Below are 17675 nucleotides of genomic sequence, written 5' to 3'. Positions count from 1 at the left end.
AAGGTGGCAGGTTTGGCCCCAGTTACCCGGTCACTGCCTGTTAGGGGCAGTCCCCTGGGTGCATGGCCTCTCAGGCACAAGCAGCCTTTGTTATTCCCTCAAGGGCCTCCTGGGAGCAGTCAGATCCCCGACCCCATTCTACTCTTCAGATTCAGCATTCATGGGGCAACAACCATGTACTGAGAAGCATGCTAGGTGCAGGGGACATGTAGATGAGTAAAACACAGCTTCTGTCCTCAGGAGATCTGGTCTCCTCTAAAGACTGCTCACAGTACAGTCTGGTGGGACCAAGGGGGGCCGTCGCAGTGACCCCAGCCTCTATGTCATCCTGTCATCTGCAAGCTTCACCTCTCACTCTGGGGAGATCCCAGATATGTTTTCCCCCGGTCACAGCTGAAGTTGCAGCATCAACACCTGTGTGTGCTTTTGTCTCTCTGGGGCACCCAACTGGAGAGAAGGTAAGGGTAAGTTGAAAGGATCTGTTTTATTCCCTATGTCTATTGTCTCTACTTGTCAAATCAGTGGAAAGTTTAGAAGGGCCCTATGTTTACTGGAACGAAGGGCAAGGCCCCAGAGAGGCTGGGGACCCAGGTGTGCTCTGGCTTCCATCTGGGAGGGGAAGAAATTCCCCCACCAGAAGCAACACAAGTTGGGTGGTAGAAAGTGAAGAAGGCAAGCCAATTATTCCTGGAAGAAGGAGGAAGTAGGGAGAGAGTGAGAGGTTCCAGGCAAGGGTGGATTTAACATGAAGCTAATGAAGCACAAGCTTTGGGACACCTCACTGGCAAGAACATGGGAGAGCCTTTAGCAATTGCTTAAAATGTATAAAACTTGAAAAAAGGAGGTATATTAACCATTATCAATTAAGACGATCGTCTTAGACGATTGATATGTATACACTGGGAAAAGTTTCCCTCTTTGAGTTAATTAAAACATCCATCACCTAAAAAAATAAAAACTAGTCTTTTCCCACTTTGACATCTCTTGGTCACACTTGGTTTCATGGTGGATGGTGGGCTATGGGCTGGCTTTGGAATGTTATGGGCATTTTTAGTATCCAAGGGAAAATGAAGCCAAGAGGTGCATTGTATATATGCGATTTGCAGTGACTTCCTAGTATAGTTAAATAATTTTTAGCACCTTTTGCTAGTGTAGGAATGGCCTGTAGGCATGTTCCTACTGTCTACTTATGACAAATGACCAAAGGCCATATTACAATATGAATGTGACCTCCGTACCTAGTACCGGAAGTAGGTGGGAAGTGTGAGAGAAACTACGTTCAAAATGTACAGAAATCAGAAGCTAGTTTGTGGAAAAATCCCTCCAGTCATCATAAATCTATAAGACGGAGTTTGATTGTTAGTAGCGCAGTTCGATCCCTGGGTTGGGAAGATCCCCTGGAGGAGGAAATGGCAATGCACTCCAGTATTCCTGCCTGGGAAATCCCATGGACAGAGGAGCCTGGTGGGCTGCAGTCCGTGGGGTCACAAAGAGTCAGACAGACACAACATCCAGTCAAAGTTTTCTTCTGTGGAGATTCTCTCTTGTCACGAATATACTTAATAATGTAGCATATCGCAACTTTAAGCACACCACATGTTTTCCATCTTTGTAGGACTGACAAATAGAATGTATGAATTCCTGAGTTTGTAAGCATAAACCGGTAGCAATATTACATAAACTGCTGATCAGCTGTAGTAAAGAGTGAATTATCTCTCTGTTCTCTCTATAGAAAACGATATTACAAATTGCCGGCAAATGAAGTGCTTGTCAAAGAGTAAGCAGCCAAAACACCTGGAAAAATACTATAGAGGTGTGGTAGGCGGTTAACAAAAAGGTTATTTTTCTGGATTTTGTGATACTTGTGCCATTTGTTGGCTTTTTAAAATTTATAATTTGATGTCATCTGTTTTCTCATCCCAAGTAAATATTTGTTTCTCATTCTAAGGAAAATATCTCATTCTAAGTAAATATTTATAAAATGGGGTTTACAAATATGATTTTGTGTTTGTAATTTTATATTATTTTTCTTAAAATGAGCCCCAAATGGTGAAAGCTTCAGACCCACAAAGTCCAGATCTGGGCCTGGGCCTGGATTTGAGGGTCAGTCTTGGCCTTCAGGTTTCCCTGGGATCTCTAGCTCACTCCTCCCCCAAGGTCTCCATCCCAGCCTTCATCTCCTAGGCCATGGTAAGTGAAAAGTCTGACTCTTTGGGACCCCATGGACTATACAGTCCATGAAATTCTCCAGGCCAGAATAGCCTTTCCCTCCTCCAGGGATCTTCCCAACCCAGGGATCGAACCCAGGTCTCCCGCATTGCAGGCAGATTCTTTACCATCTGAGCCACAAGGGAAGCCCAAGAATGCTGGAATGGGTAGCCTATCCCTTCTCCAATGGATATTTCTGACCCAGGAATCAAACCGGGGTCTCCTGCATTGCAGGCGGATTCTTTACCAATTTGAGGCCGAGGAACCCCTTATCCTCCGGGAGCAGCAGGGTCTGCCAGCCAGTGAGACCTGTCTTATGCCGTATTAGGACAGCCTCTGGGGACTTTCCTTCAGAAAGCCCCCTCTGGCAGGGTGGTTGGCCGTTGTGCGAGCACACGCCATGCCCCTGGGGTAGAGTGAGCCCCACCCCCGGGCCTCGTGGCCTGGCCGGAGGCCCCACCACCAGCACTACCCGAGACTAGGAGTCCTGCAGTTGTTAAATAAGGCCCAGCAGAGGCGGGCTGGCTGCCACAGACCAGAACCCCCACGTTCCTAAGGGGGAATGACACTCCCTCTTCCTAAACTTGCATACTTCAGGCTTTTCTCCTTTTCTGGCATGTCTTCCTGCCCACCCCATGGTGCCCGAGTGAGTGCCCACTATTTTTAAATGAGTCTGAGAGCATGGAGCCAGCCTGCGCAGGGCATCTGGGCAGAGCCCCGTGGCCCCTGTCAGTGCAACAGCGTGCCTGTTGTCTTCTTCCTCACCCGGACCATCGGGTTCCCCCAGCCACTCTGCTCCAAGCCGTCGGGGAGTTTTCTGTTTTTCACAATTAGCCAGAACTCTCTGCAGAAAGATGAGACAGAGAGCTGCGGGGTCCAGGGCGGTCCCCACCCAGCTGTGCCGATCCAGGCATGAAAGGACACTGACCCCGTGTGGCCACTTGTGGACGTGCAGCACCAGGAGGGAAAAGAAAGGCAGAGAGGCACTTGTGAGGTCTTTCGGTCCTTTGACCTCAGGAAATGACCCTTCCAAGGCCCTCCCGCATCAGCTGAGCTTGGTCCCTACTCATGGCACAGGACCCCTGCTCAGAGCCAGCTGTTCATCCCTAATGACACGTCCCCATCCCGCACTCAACTCTGTGTTAATATCGGGCTGTAGCTTCACAGGACATTTGAGTTCAGTGTGGGCAAGAGAGGTGCCATGGAGGGGTGGGCATGGGCCACTCAGAAAGGGTTTTGACAGATGGAGGGGAGGAGAGTTCTGTTCCCCACCCTCAGGTCCCCAAAGCCCAGACCACAATGTCCAAAGCATAGTGGCTTACTTAGTGAGGAATCTGCAAACGCCCGCACACCTGCACTCCAGGTGAGGGAACTGGCCTGAGCCCAGGCAGGCAGGTGGGGCGCAGATATAGAGGGCTGGCCAGGGGAGCTGCCTCTCAGCAAAGGTTCCAGGATAGGTGGGGCACTGAACTGACTTCTCTAGAAGCTGAGTCTCCAGCCCCAGTTCTGTGCTCTTTCCCTGACCATAGGGCTCTCTGAAAGTGAAGAGGCCTGAGGGCCACCCTCTGGGCTAGGGGAGGAGTGGGTGTAGAGCTAGGCAGTTGTAGCATTCTGATGCTATTTGAATTCTGAACATATCAAAATCAGGCTCTGTTTCTAAATATTCACTCTTCATTTGATGCTGTGATCAAGGTCCTATGAAAAGAAAGTGTCATGCTTGGGAGAGATGAGGAAAGAGGTTCAGAAAAGTCAAATAGCTGTGTCTCGAGTCAAGACCACTCTGTAAGAAGCCAAGCAGGGGGTTGAAAACTATAATGAATATACAATATAGGCAGGGCTGTTGGGCTCCAGAATCCATGCCCAGCTGCTGCCCCCTGTAGCTTCTAAGGAACAAAAGCCTGACTGGTTTTCGGAGCTCCCTCCTCCCCAACCTCAGTCCACTCTCCCCTTGCAGTAGAGTTATCGCCTCACAGTCAGATCTGATCACCTTGCTCCCTGCTCAACATTGTCAGCAGTTCTCCTTTGGTGTCAGGGTGAAAGCTCCAGCCTTTGCCTCAACTTCAGAGGCCTTCCTAACCTTTCCCCTTGCTCCAACCACATAGTTCCCCTCTAATTTCCAGCTGCACTGAGCCTTAGGCAGTCCCCTAACCCACTACCTCTCAGACCTGATGTGCAAATGAATCCCCTGGGGACTTTGATAAACTGCAGATTCTGATTCCCTAGATCTGGGGTGGGGCTCTGGATTCTGAACTTCTAACAAACTTCCAAGTGATGCCAATTCTGCTGGTCCACAGACTACGGGTGAGTGTCAAAGTAGTAAACATGTCATATTCCCTTCAACTTTCACCCCTGCACAAACTATTCCTTTCGTCTGAAACATTTTCCCCTTCCTATCTTCTTCCTCCTACTCTATCACTTTTGTTGTTGTTGTTCTGTCGTTAAGACACCCCATGGACTGCAGCAAGTCAGGCTTCGCTGTCCTCAACTCTCTCCTAGAGTTTGCTCAAATTCATGTCCATTGAGTCAGTGATGTTTTCTAAGCATCGGATCCTCTGCCACCTGCCTCTCTTTTTGCCTTCAATCTTTCCCAGCATCAGGGTCTTTTCCAATGAAATGGCTCTTCGTATCAGGTTGCCAAAGTACTGGAGCTTCAGCTTCAGCATTCAGTCCTTCCAATGAATATTCAGGGTTGCTTTCCTTTAGGATTGACTGGTTTGATCTCCTGCTAATCCTACTCCTCCGTACATCAGGTTAGATGCCACTGTCTCTAGGAAGCTTTCCTGCTGACTTTGAGGCTAGTTAGGGCATGCCTCATCTGATAGAGCTGCAAACAGATAACTGAAATGGGATCTGGGGTTGGTTTTTAAAAATACTCAAGAAAAAAAGTGGGATCAGGAGATAGATGAAATAAGGATGACAGAATATTGATCCCTGTTGAAGCTGGGTGATGGATACTTGAGGGTTCATTGTGCTCTCAACATTTGTACATGTTTGGAAGTTTCCCCCCAAAAAAACTGTTTAAAGAAAACCAAAGCCTAGGTTAGGAGCCTCTCGCATGTGCCTCCTTAGCTTGTGCCCCTGCCTGTCCCCAACCCCCCTCTAGCATTGACCCCACTGCACTGTGAGTTGCAAATTTTGGGGGCCAAGATTATACTGTGTTTTGTTCGCTTTTGTACCCTGGCCCTTGGCACAGTCATCAACACAGAGTAAATACTCGACATATTTTTGTTAAATGATTGAAAGAAAATCCTGCCAAGGTGACAGAAAGCAAATTGTGGAAAACACATGTTGAAACAAAACCATGCACTATTGTTCTGCCTTATGTAGAGCTGGTTTGTGTCCGCTCCTGGAATCCTCTGTGAAGTCCAGTGTGTCTTGGGAGAGTCAATTTAAATGGTGAAGCAGAAAGAAAATTTAGACCCAGGACCTCTTTAGTGTATAAGGGAGAAGAGTAAATATGATATGATTCAAAGCTGTTGAAACAGAAATAACATAGATTCATTCATTCAGTTACCAAATATTTGTTCAGTGTCTGAGCGTAAAATTTGTCTGTCATGTTAGAGACACCTCTTCTCCAGAGTAGCTATTTGCATGAGCTTATATGAATAGAAGTTTTTTTAAAAAATAAAAACTCAACTGAGTACATTTTAAAGATCTCATTGGCTTTATTCAATGATTCATGAACCAGACAGTATCCATTCTAGCAGATAGAAAGGAACTCAAAGGGGTTTACCAAATGAAAGAGTTTTATAGGAGAAGGGAACAGGAAAAACAAAGTAATACTAGATTAAAAAAAAAAAGTGAGTTAGTTATTGCAAAGTTAGTTATTTCCTTTAGTGAAAGGCAGGATCTATCAGGCAGATTACCTAACTAATGCTAATTAGGCCTGCTTGACTGGCTTAAGATTCCATTTCCAGGAGAGCCGAAACCATAATAATGTCTCAGTTTGGTGACGTAGGCTTAGAATAAGGAACGCCATTTTGGGCCTGTTGTCTTGTTTTTAACAGAAGCTTGTGTTTGTTGGCCAAATGAAAGAGGCAGAAGGGTTTTTTTTTTGGCATGGGGAGGGGTATTGTTTCGGTTTGTGAAGGGGAACCTGAAGAGAAGGAAGAGAGACTGGAACAAAGATGGGATGATGAGGCCTCTGGGTCCCATCCCAGAGGAACTAAAAACAGTAAGTTAGGGCTAGAGGTTAAAGAGCAGTCTTTGGAGGATCCTAGGCATCAACACAAGCCAATAAACCACTTCTAGACTCCATTTCCTACACCCATCTGCTTGAACCCAGTGCAGCTTTTACGCTCAGATTGCATGGTGGCCAGGAGCATTGGTGGTGGGGAGAGAGAGCATCATCTCAGTTTTCTGTCTTGAAGAATGAGGTGAATGGTGATGCCTTTCAAAGGCATGAGAAATATGGTGGGAAAATCAAGACAGAAGGAAACGCAGTGAGTTCACCTGTGGAGACTCTTCACTAGGGGATCCCCTTTAATGTGTAAGAGATAGGCTTGTGCAAACCAAAAGAAGGGGCCACCTGGTTCCCCCAACTGGAAACAAGCTTCCAGGACTCATTACCCTATGAGGCAGGATCAGAGGCTGGAGTTACAGACAGAATCACAAAAGACAGGTGGACGCAAGAGTCAGGAGAGACAGAGCATAGGGGAACTACCACGCATCACGGCAAGTTCAAAACTTCTGTAACTAAGAAAGGCAAAGGGTTCTTTTTAATTTTTTTTTGTATTTATTATTTTTGGCTGCACTGGGTGTCTTCTGTGCTGCACGTGGGCTTTCTCTAGTTGCGGCAAGTGGGGGCTTCTCCCTAGTTGTAGCATGCAGGCTTCTCACTGCAGTGGATTCTCTTGTGGCAGAACATGGGCTCTAGGGTGTGCAGGCTTCAGTAGTTGTTGCACACGGGCTTAATTGCTCCCCGGGATGTGGAATCTTCCCAGACCAGGGATGGAACCCTTGTGCCCTGCATTGGCAGGTGGATTCTTAGCCACTGGACCACTAGAGAAGCCCCACGATGGAGTCCCTTGACAGTGGCAGAACTTGGGCATGTATAAACTCATGTGCAGAGGTTGGCCGACTTCCACTAAACCATACAGTCTGGGGACAGACCCAACATCTTGTTCATTTCTATACCACTAGCCCTAGAACAATGTCTAGCTCAAAGTAGGTGCTGAACCAATGTTTAAAAAAATCAATGAACTAAATGAATGTTCTTGGAATGGTGTTGATTTTTGCTCTGCCCCCAGGCTGGAACAATTAATCTAGCTCACTCACACTCCATTTTGTTATTCTTATCTCAGTTACTGTGTTTACACAGCATTTTATAACTCCCCTGTCCTCCCAACTTCAGGGAAATTGAAGCTTCGATAATGAGGGAAATTTTCACTTAATTGTTTTCTGTGGGAAGTCAACCTCAGCTAACATCTGGTGGCCTCCAGGACATCCTCATGCTGAAGGGATTTTATATTTTCCTTCAGCCTGCTGGATCCAGACCTTAGAGAAACAAACCTCCCTGTCTTTCCATTAAGAGGAAGTTTAGTCTCATCTAGACTCTGTCTGCTTAAGGCCTGATTTTAGATGAGCAGAGCAGACTTTAGCAAAATAAGCAGAACAGAGAGAGAATTCGATGTTTGGGTTAGGCTATTTTCTTTTTCTTTTTTTTTAAGGAAATAAGTCTTTATATAGATATATAATTTTACTTACTTATGTATTGACTCTGCTGGGTCTTTGTTGCTATGTGGGCTTTTCTTCAGTTGTAGCAAGCAAGGGCTACTCTCCAGTTGCAGAGTGTGGGCTTCACTGTGGTGGCTTCTCTTATTGCCAAGCACAGGCTCTAGGCTCACAGACTTCAGTAGTTACAGCTCCCAGGCTCTTGAGCACAGGTTCAGTAGTTGTGGTGCATGGGCATAGTTGGGCTTCCCAGGTGGCTCAGTGGTAAAGACTTCATCTGCCAAGCAGAAGATGAGGGTTCAATTCCTGGGTTGGGAAGTTCCCCTGGAGAAGAAAATGGCAACCCACGCCAGTAGTCTTGCCTGGGAAATCCTATGGACAGAGGAGCCTGGTGGGTTACAGTCTACGGGGTCGCAAAGAGTCGGACACGACTTAGCGACTAAACAACAACAACAGTAGTTACTTTCAAGAAAGACAAACAAGGCAACAATTGGGAGAGGGTAGGTAGGGCTCCTGGGATGCTAGAAATATTCTATTTCTTGACCTAGGTGGCTGTTAGATGGATGTATTCACTTCATGATTATTCATTTATCTGTTAGCTTATGATTTTTAAAGTTTAATATAAACATCAGTTCAATTCAGTTCAGTCGCTCAGTCGTGTCCGACTCTTTGCAACCCCATGAATTGCAGCACGCCAGGCCTCCCTGTCCATCACCAACTCCCAGAGTTCACCCAAATTCATGTGCATCGAGTTGGTGATGCCATCCAGCCATCCCATCCTCTGTCGTCCCCTTCTCCTCCTGACCCCAATCCCTCCAAGCATCAGGGTCTCTTCCAATGAGTCAACTCTTCGCATGAGGTGACCAAAGTATTGGAGTTTCAGCCTCAGCATCAGTCCTTCCAACGAACACCCAGGACTGGTCTCCTTTAGGATGGGCTGGTTGGATCTCGTTGCAGTCCAAGAGACTCACAAGAGTCTTCTCCAACACCACAGTTCAAAAGCATCAATTCTTCGGTGCTCAGCTGTCTTCACAGTCCAACTCTCGCATCCATACATGACCACTGGAAAAACCATAGCCTTGACTAGATGGACCTTTGTTGGCAAAGTAATATCTCTGCCTTTTAATATGCTATCTAGGTCGGTTATAACTTTCCTTCCAAGGATTAAGTGTCTTTTAATTTCATGGCTTCAATCACCATCCACAGTGATTTTGGAGCCCAAAAAAACAGTCTGACACTGTTTCCACTGTTTCCCCATCTATTTCCCATGAAGTGATGGGACCAGATGCCATGATCTTTGTTTTCTGAATGTTGAGCTTTAAGCCAAGTTTTTCACTCTCCTCTTTCACTTTCATCAAGAGGCTTTTTAGTTGCTCTTCACTTTCTGCCATAAGGGTGGTGTCATCTGCATATCTGAGGTTATTGATATTTCTCCCAGCAATCTTGATTCCAGCATGTGCTTCCTCCAGCCCAGCATTTCTCATGATGTACTCTGCATATAAGTTAAATAAGCAGGGTGACAATATGTAGCCTTGACATACTCCTTTTCCTATTGGGAACCAGTCTGTTGTTCCATGTCCAGTTTTAACTGTTGCTTCCTGACCTGCATATAGGTTTCTCAAAAGGCAGGTCAGGTGGTCTGGTATTCCCATCTCTTTCAGAATTTTCCACAGTTTATTGTGATCCACACAGTCAAAGGCTTTGGCATAGTCAGTAAAGCAGAAATAGATGTTTTTCTGGAACTCTCTTGCTTTTTCGATGATCCAGCGGATGTCGGCAATTTGATCTCTGTTCCTCTGCCTTTTCTAAAACCAGCTTGAACATCTGGAAGTTCACAGTTCACATATTGCTGAAGCCTGGCTTGGAGAATTTTGAGCATTACTTTACTAGCGTGTGAGATGAGTGCAGTTGTGCGGTAGTTTGAGCATTCTTTGGCATTGCCTTTCTTTGGGATTGGAATGAAAACTGACCTTTTCCAGTCCTGTGGCCACTGCTGAGTTTTCCAAATTTGCTGGCATATTGAGTGCAGCACTTTCACAGCATCATCTTTCAGGATTTGAAATAGCTCCACTGGAATTCCATTACCTCCACTAACTTTGTTCGTAGTGATGCTTTCTAAGGCCCACTTGACTTCACATTCCAGGATGTCTGGCTCTAGGTGAGTGATCACACCATCGTGATTATCTGGGTCATGAAGATCTTTTTTGTACAGTTCTGTGTATTCTTGCTTCCTCTTCTTAATATCTTCTGCTTCTGTTAGGTCCATACCATTTCTGTCCTTTATCGAGCCCATCTTTGCATGAAATGTTCCCTTGGTATCTCTAATTTTCTTGAAGAGATCTCTAGTCTTTCCCATTCTGTTGTTTTCCTCTATTTATTTGCATTGATCGCTGAGGAAGGCCTTCTTATCTCTTCTTGGCTATTCTTTGGAGTTCTGCATTCAGATGCTTATATCTTTCCTTTTCTCCTTTGCTTTTCACTTCTCTTCTTTTCACAGCTATTTGTAAGGCCTCCCCAGACAGCCATTTTGCTTTTTTGCATTTCTTTTCCATGGGGATGGTCTTGATCCCTGTCTCCTGTACAATATTTCACTTCAATTAAAAAAATTGTTTTACTGATTAGATTATACCCCAAAGAAGAGTGATGTAGATATAACTTACACAGTCAGATCTGGCCACTCAACCCAGGGGTGTGGGCAGTGAAGCCCTCCTGCTGTCCTGTAGGCCCCCAAGACACACTGCCGGGGGACCCAGGTGACACCTCCCTTGGGGTGTCTCCCCGCGATAGAGGAGCACTGCCCAGCACCCTGTGTCACTCTACCCCCCAGAAAGGCCCTCACTCCATCAAGGCCCAGCTGGGTGTGCAGAGCCGTCAACACTGTGATCCAGCAGGGAAGGCCAATCCTTCCCCAGGCCTCCCAGTATTTACCAAAGGGGCTTGTGAGAAAGACCAGGCATGGGACAGGGGCTTTCAAGATCTTTGAGGTCAGTGGGCCAACTACACAGAACCGCCCCAGGCTGTGCAAGAGCTCAGAGGAGACAGCTCAACTCTTCCCTCTTCCCACTCACAGCACAAAAAGCATCTTTGTCCCAGGGCCGATGTCAGTTCTCTCTCTGATTTGATCACTGGCTAAGTTTAGATCCTTCCCACAACCTCCATTCTCTTGCAAAGAAAGAATAACAAGATAACTCAGTCCTAAAAATGGACAAGGGACGTACCTGGGGGTCCAGTGGTGAAGACTTCAAGCTTCCAATGCAAGGCGCATTGATTTGATCCCTGGTCAGGGAACCAAGATCCCACGTGCCTTGAGACGTGGCCAAAAAAATATCTTTTAAAAAAAGGACAAAACATTTAAACAGGCTCCTCACATAAGAGATATACAAATGGCCAAGAAATATATAAAATGATGCTCAATATCATTAGTCATTGGAGAAATGAAAATTAAAACCACAATGAGATAAGACTTACATCAGAATTGTTACAATGACAAGACCTGATAATACTGTCAGGGAACAGGGCGAGTGTCTGTCTACCTTGCTGCTGGGACTGTAAACTGGCCTCCCTCTTGGAAAACTGTTCAGCACTTTCTACTAATGCTAAATGAACCCAGTAATTCTCTCCTGGGTGTGTACCCAACAGAAATGAGTGCTTGTGGCCACCCCAAACATACAGAAACACACAGGAATCTTCAGAGCAGCTTTGTCCCTAACAGCCATGATACTGGATCCAACCCAAATATTTGTCACAGGAGAGTGAATATTGGGACTTTCCTGGCAGTCCACTGGTTGGGACTCCATGCTTCTACTGCAGGGGGCCCAGGTTGGATCTCTAGTGGAGGAACTGGGATTCCCGAATGCCAAAAGGAGGAGCCAAAAAAAAAATTATTTTTAAAAAGAGGAGAGTGAATATTGAGGCATAGTCATTTACCACAACACTACTCAGCAAATGCAAAAAAGACCAAAATGCTACTGGATGGACTTCACATGACGCTGAGCAAAAAGAAGACAGACAAAAGATTACATACTGTATGATTCCATATAAATGCAGCTCTAAAACAGGCAACACTAATCTATGGTGCTAGAACTCAGGATAGCAATTCCACTGCTGGATTGTCGGGTGTTTACTGGGAAGAAGTGCCGGGACCACCCATGTCTTGGTACAGGTGGTAGTTACATGGGAATACATACAAATGAAAGTCCATCTAGTGTTATACATTCTTCAGTTCAGACGACATATAAGCTCTACTTCAATAAAAATTTAAAAGAAAGATGAAACAAAAAAAGGAAGGGAAAAATGAATGAAAGAGCTACAACAAAACTCTCTCATAGGCAAAATGGTACAGTCACCCTGGAAAATGGGCAATTTCTTAAGAAGTTAGACTTTCACCTCCCTGGGAGCCAACAATCCACATTTGGGTATTTATCCTAGAGAAATGAAAATGTATTTCACACAAAAACCTGTATATAAATGTTTATACCAGCATTATTGATAAGAGCCCCAAACTGGAAATAAATCAATGCCTTTCAATAGCCAGTGGATAAACTGTCACACATATGCATGGAAAACTACTGGGCGATGAAAATGAAAAGATTATGATGTTTGTGTCAGCATAGATGGGTCTCACATACATTGTGCTAAGTGAAAACTCAATCTCAAGAAGGTACATAGTGTATGATTCTATTTCTATGACAGTCTGGACAAGACAAAAATATAAGAACAGAGAACAAAGCAGCAGTAGCTAGGGTTTGGAGATGGAGGAAAGGTCTGAATACAAAAGAGGCAGCACAAGAGAAATCTTTGGGAGGTTGGAATTGTTCGATATCCTATCTGAGACCACAAGAATCTGTAGGTATGTAAAAAGGCATACATTATACACCCTAAAAGTGACTTTTACTCTACGCAAATTAAAAATAATTTAGTAAAAGCAAAAAACCATACAGTTGCGATCATTTCACATGCTAGCAAGTTTACGGTCAAATTCCTTCAAGCGAGGCTTCAGCAGTACGTGAACCAAGAACTTCCAGATGTACAAGCTAATTTGCAAGAGGCAGAGGAATCAGAGAACAAACTGTCAACATTCATTGGATCATGGAGAAAGCAAGGAAATTCCAGAAAAACATCTACTTCTGCCTCATTGACTATGCCAAAGTCTTGATTGTGTGGATCACAAAAAAACTAGAAAATTCTTAAAGAGATGGGAGTACAAGGCTACCTTACCTGTTTCCTGAGAAACCTTTATTTGGGCCAAGAAGTAACAGTTAGAACCGGACATGGAACAGCAGACTGGTTCCAAATCGAGAAAGGAGTATGACAAGGCTATATATCGTCATCCTGCTTATTTAACTTACATACAGAGTACATTATATGAAATGCCAGGCTGGATGAATCACACGCTGGAATCAAGATTTCCAGGAGAAATATCAACAACCTCAGATATGCAGATGATACCACTCTAATGCAGAAAGTAAAAAGAAACTAAAGAGGCTTTTGATGAGGGTGAAAGAGAAGAGTGAAAAAGCTGGCTTAAAACTCAATATTAAAAACCTAAGAGCATGACATGTGGTTCCATCACTTCATGGCAAATAGAAGGGGGAAAAGTGGAAGCAGTGACAGATTTTATCTTCCTGGGCTCCAAAATAACTGTGCATGTGACTATAGCCGTGAAATTAAAAGATGCTTGCTCCTAGGAAGGAAAGCGTTGACAAATCTAGACAGCACATTAAAAAGCAGAGACAAAAATAAAATAAAAAGCAGAGACATCATTTTGCCGACAAAGGTCCGTCCAGTCAAAGCTCTGGGTTTTCCAGTTATCATGTATCAATGTGAGAGTTGGACCAAAGAGAGGGCTGAACACATGAGAATTGATGCTTCTGAATTGTGGTGCTGGAGAACCTTTGGACTGCAAGATCAAATCAGTGAATCCTGAAGGAAATCAACCCTGAATATTCATTGGAAGGATTGATGCTGAAGCTGAAGCTCCAGTACTTTGGCCACCTAATGCGAAGAGCTGACTCATTGAAAAAAAGACCCTGATGCTGGGAAAGATTGAAGACAAAAAGAAAAGGGGTCCACAGAGGATGAAATGGTTAGATAGGATCACCGACTCAATGGACATGAATCTGAGCAAACTCCAGGAGATAGTGGAGGACGGAGGAGCCTGGTGTGCTGCAGTCCATGATATTGCAAAGAGTGGGACATGACTTAGCAACTGAACAACAAAAGCAAAAGACAAGGAAGTTCCCTGGTGGCCTAGTGGTTAATATTCCATACTTCACTGCTTTGGCTCGGGTTCAGTCCCTTGGCAGGGAACTGAGATCCTGCAAGCCATGTGGTGTGGCCAAAATATAAATAAGTAAATAACATTTTTTTAATAATAAAAAAGGATAAAATTATATCTAAAAAAAAATAAAAAACAAACGGGGGCTTCCCTGGTGGCTCAGTGGTAAAGAATCTGCCTGCTATTGAAGGAGACAGGGGTGTGATCCCTGATTCAGGAGATTCCCACATGCCACAGAGCAACTAAGTCTGTGTGCCACAACTACTAAGCCTGTGTTTTAGAGCCTGGGAGCTGCAACTGCTGAAGCCCTAGAGCCCGTACTCCACAAGAGAGGCCACCACCACGAGAAGCTCACACGCCACAATTAGAGAGCAGCTGCCGCTCACTGCATCTAGAGAAAACCATGTGCAGCAATAAAGACCTAACGCAGCCATAAGTAAATAAATCAATTACAAAAAATAAAACAAAGATCCAAAATAAAACTCTACCCTCTCTTCACCGATCCTGGCCTTCACTCCTCTGAGCCCAAGCTGGAGGGGCAGGTGGCAGAGACCTCAAGGACTAGGGCAGGGCCTGGCTCAGAGCAGAAATTCATAAGCTTAATTTTCTATCTGACCGTTCACATGGCTTTGGAATCATCACCGTCCTGTGGATGCCATCAGCTCACTGTAATCCTCAGAACTCACCTCTCAGAGACAGCTGAGTGGCCCACATGACTCCCCAAGGAAGAATTTGTTCTCTGAGGTCATGGCCAATGCAGAGTCCCTTTGGGGGCACAGAGGGAAACTTATTACCCAACAGACCCATCTTACCCATAACTTGGGACTCCTCCCAGCTGGTGGGTCTGGGGTGTGAGCTATTATGCACGTGGGGAGAACTGCAGGTCAGTTGGCCTTGGTTACTGAGAGTGCCTACCGTTGCCCGGTGCCTACCGTGTCCCCTCGCTCCACGGTGCGTGTACTCATGGTGGTGGTTCTGCCTACAGTTCTTTCTTCCCAACCCTAGACCTTACGCCTATCCTCCTGGACTGCTCAGGACCCTGCTTAAATGTCACCCTCCCTCTCCCAACAGAGGCAGAGTCTAGCACTTGCATACGCAAGTCCTGTTGCTTCTTCCCCTAAGCACCCACCAATGGCCCTCTGCCTTCCACCAGCACCATCCTGGCCTCGATTCAGACCTTCTGACCCAGACCCTTGTGAGGATGAACTGGCCTCCAGGCCACCTTCTCTGCTTTGACCTCAGACTGCTCCAATTCTCCCTTAAACCTTAAAACCTCCGTTGGTTCCCCGCCATGCGGTGGGCACATGAGAACCTGCCTGGCTAGACCCCTGCCACTTTTTCCACGCCCACGTCCTTCCCAGACACATCCCCTACACGCCCATAAGATCTGGCCACCTTCTCTCCTGCTCCTTTCCATTCCTGCTCCCCCTGCTCCCCCTGCCTGTAATGTCCTTCCTACTCCTCTATTTAGTAAAGACCTACTCCAGTGCCACCTCCTGGGCACCATGCCTTCTTTCCACCTCACCAGGCACACTCATCCATTCAACAAGTATTTCCTGAACACCTACTTGCTGGAAATCAGAACGGTGTGTGGGACGGTTGAGGAGCTGCCCTGGGGGAGCTCCCACTGGCCTGGGTGAGACAATGACAGAGACACCCACGTGCACTGTAATTTCAGAGTCTCAAAGGTGCAGGTCCCAGTGGCCTCGCTGAGGACGTGCCACATAGGCAGCAACGTGAAAGAAACCCTCCCTCTGCATTTCTGAGCACTTTGCCTTCTTTATGGAGTCTCCTATCTGCTGCCTGACTTAGAGATCAGAATAGCGTGTGTGAAACACACGCTAAAAAATTGTGCTTTGTTTCTCTGAAATTTCAGTTTAGCTGGCTGACCTGTGTTGAATCAGACAAGCCTACTCCTAAGGTCTCCCTGCCCCATGAGATCCGAGAATGGGAACTCGCATACCTTCAGGGCCCAGCACTGTGGCTGGCTTGTATTAATAGTAGACACTCAACAGTGAAAGATCCAGCAGCAGCACTCATGACCCTCGATGGCCTATTTACCTTGCATAGAGAGTTTCCTGGACGCAGTCACCTCCTCCGCGGTGGGGGCGATGCTGGATACTGTCCTCTGTGCCTAGTGCAAGGGCCTGGCTAGATGCAGCCCAGGGGACCTGGGAGCCTTTAGCTGCCCTCCTACCATCTCCACCCATGGCTCCTTTCCTCTCCTTGCATAATAACAAAATAAGAAAAACATTTTAAAATGTGGTGAAATATGGAATGTGGAACACCGACATTTTCTCAATCTTATGTTCATGAATAAAAGCATCTTTGTAACACATATATGTGGAATCTAGAAAAGAGGTACTGATGAACCTATTTGCAGGGAAGGAATAAAGATGCAGATGTGGAGAATGAACACGTGGACACAGGGAGGAGGCGAGGGGAGAGTAGTGCTGATATATATACACCACTCTGTGAAATAGCTAGCTAGTGGGAAGCTGCTATATAACGGGGACCCCGGCCCAGTGCTCTGTGATGACCCAGAGAGGTGGGAAGGGGGAGTGGGCGGGAGGCTCAAGAGGGAGTGGATATATGTATACAAATAGCTGATTCATCTTGCTGTACAGCAGAAACTAACGCAACAATGGAAAGCAATTACACACCAATAAGTAAGGAAAAGCATGTTTGGAAAACTTTGCCATATGTATGGGGCTTCCCATATGTATTGATGTGCAGTGTATAATCTAAGAAGAAACTGTTCTGTCCAGTTCCCTTACTACCCACCTCCAACCAGACAGGCTTCCTTAAGCCTCTCTTCTATTGAAACTGTGGAGCTGGCCCATGTAGCTGGCGGATAGGAGTTTGTTATCTGAGCAAGGGGCATGAAAAGGCAGTCTTGTGATTCTGGCTATATGTGTCTGTCTCCCCAACGGACTGGCACTCTATATTGTTCCCAGGGCCCTGCACGTGGATGAAGCTCAGGAAACGCAGGTTGGAAGGAAGCCTGACTGTGGAGACCAACGGTCGGACCTGACAGTAAAGCCCTTCCTTACCCCAGCCAGCTTGCAAAGCAAAGAGGAAAGAGCAGAGCAGGCTGCTTCGGAAGCAGACCCCATGTCGCCCCCTGGAGGTCAGCGATGCCATCAAGGTTCAGCCTACACCATGAACGGTTCACAAGCAGAAGCCCAGGACGACTGTGGTCTGACTGCCCAGCAAGTTCTATGAATAAGCCCAGTCTTCGCTCACAGTTCATGAAAGGAACACTGTCCCAGAGCAGCCTCAGCCCCTGTGGGTTTCAGCTCAGAAGGAGAATGTTGTTGCTTGAGCCTCTTTCGAGTTTTAAAAAGGACAAGGAAAGGCACTGTGTACAGTGTTTTACTTCGGGCCTTTTTTTTTCATTACTCCAAACTGTTGGATGTTGAAAACCTTGCATTTACTTGTGAATTGCCTGTCTGTGTTTATATATGGAGGAGGGTAAAGATTGGAAGAGTCAAAATTACTTTTATTTTTCCTTGTA

General features: G+C 45.9%; 1 long non-coding RNA gene across 2 annotated transcripts in view; it reads left to right on the top strand.

Moving 5' to 3' along the window:
- LOC123333650 overlaps positions 1–17458 on the top strand; it is a 35710-nt gene extending 18252 nt beyond the window's left edge. For both annotated transcript variants that reach the window (XR_006551078.2, XR_006551077.2), the window contains exon 3: positions 17116–17458. This is a non-coding gene — a long non-coding RNA (uncharacterized LOC123333650). The remainder of the gene's footprint in view (positions 1–17115) is intronic.
- The last annotated feature ends 217 nt before the right edge of the window (positions 17459–17675 follow it).

Source organism: Bubalus bubalis, chromosome 5 (assembly GCF_019923935.1).
Source record: "Bubalus bubalis isolate 160015118507 breed Murrah chromosome 5, NDDB_SH_1, whole genome shotgun sequence".
NCBI lineage: Eukaryota > Metazoa > Chordata > Mammalia > Artiodactyla > Bovidae > Bubalus > Bubalus bubalis.
The sequence above is the reverse complement of the archived record's forward strand: the minus strand, read 5'-3'. Positions and strand labels throughout refer to the sequence as shown.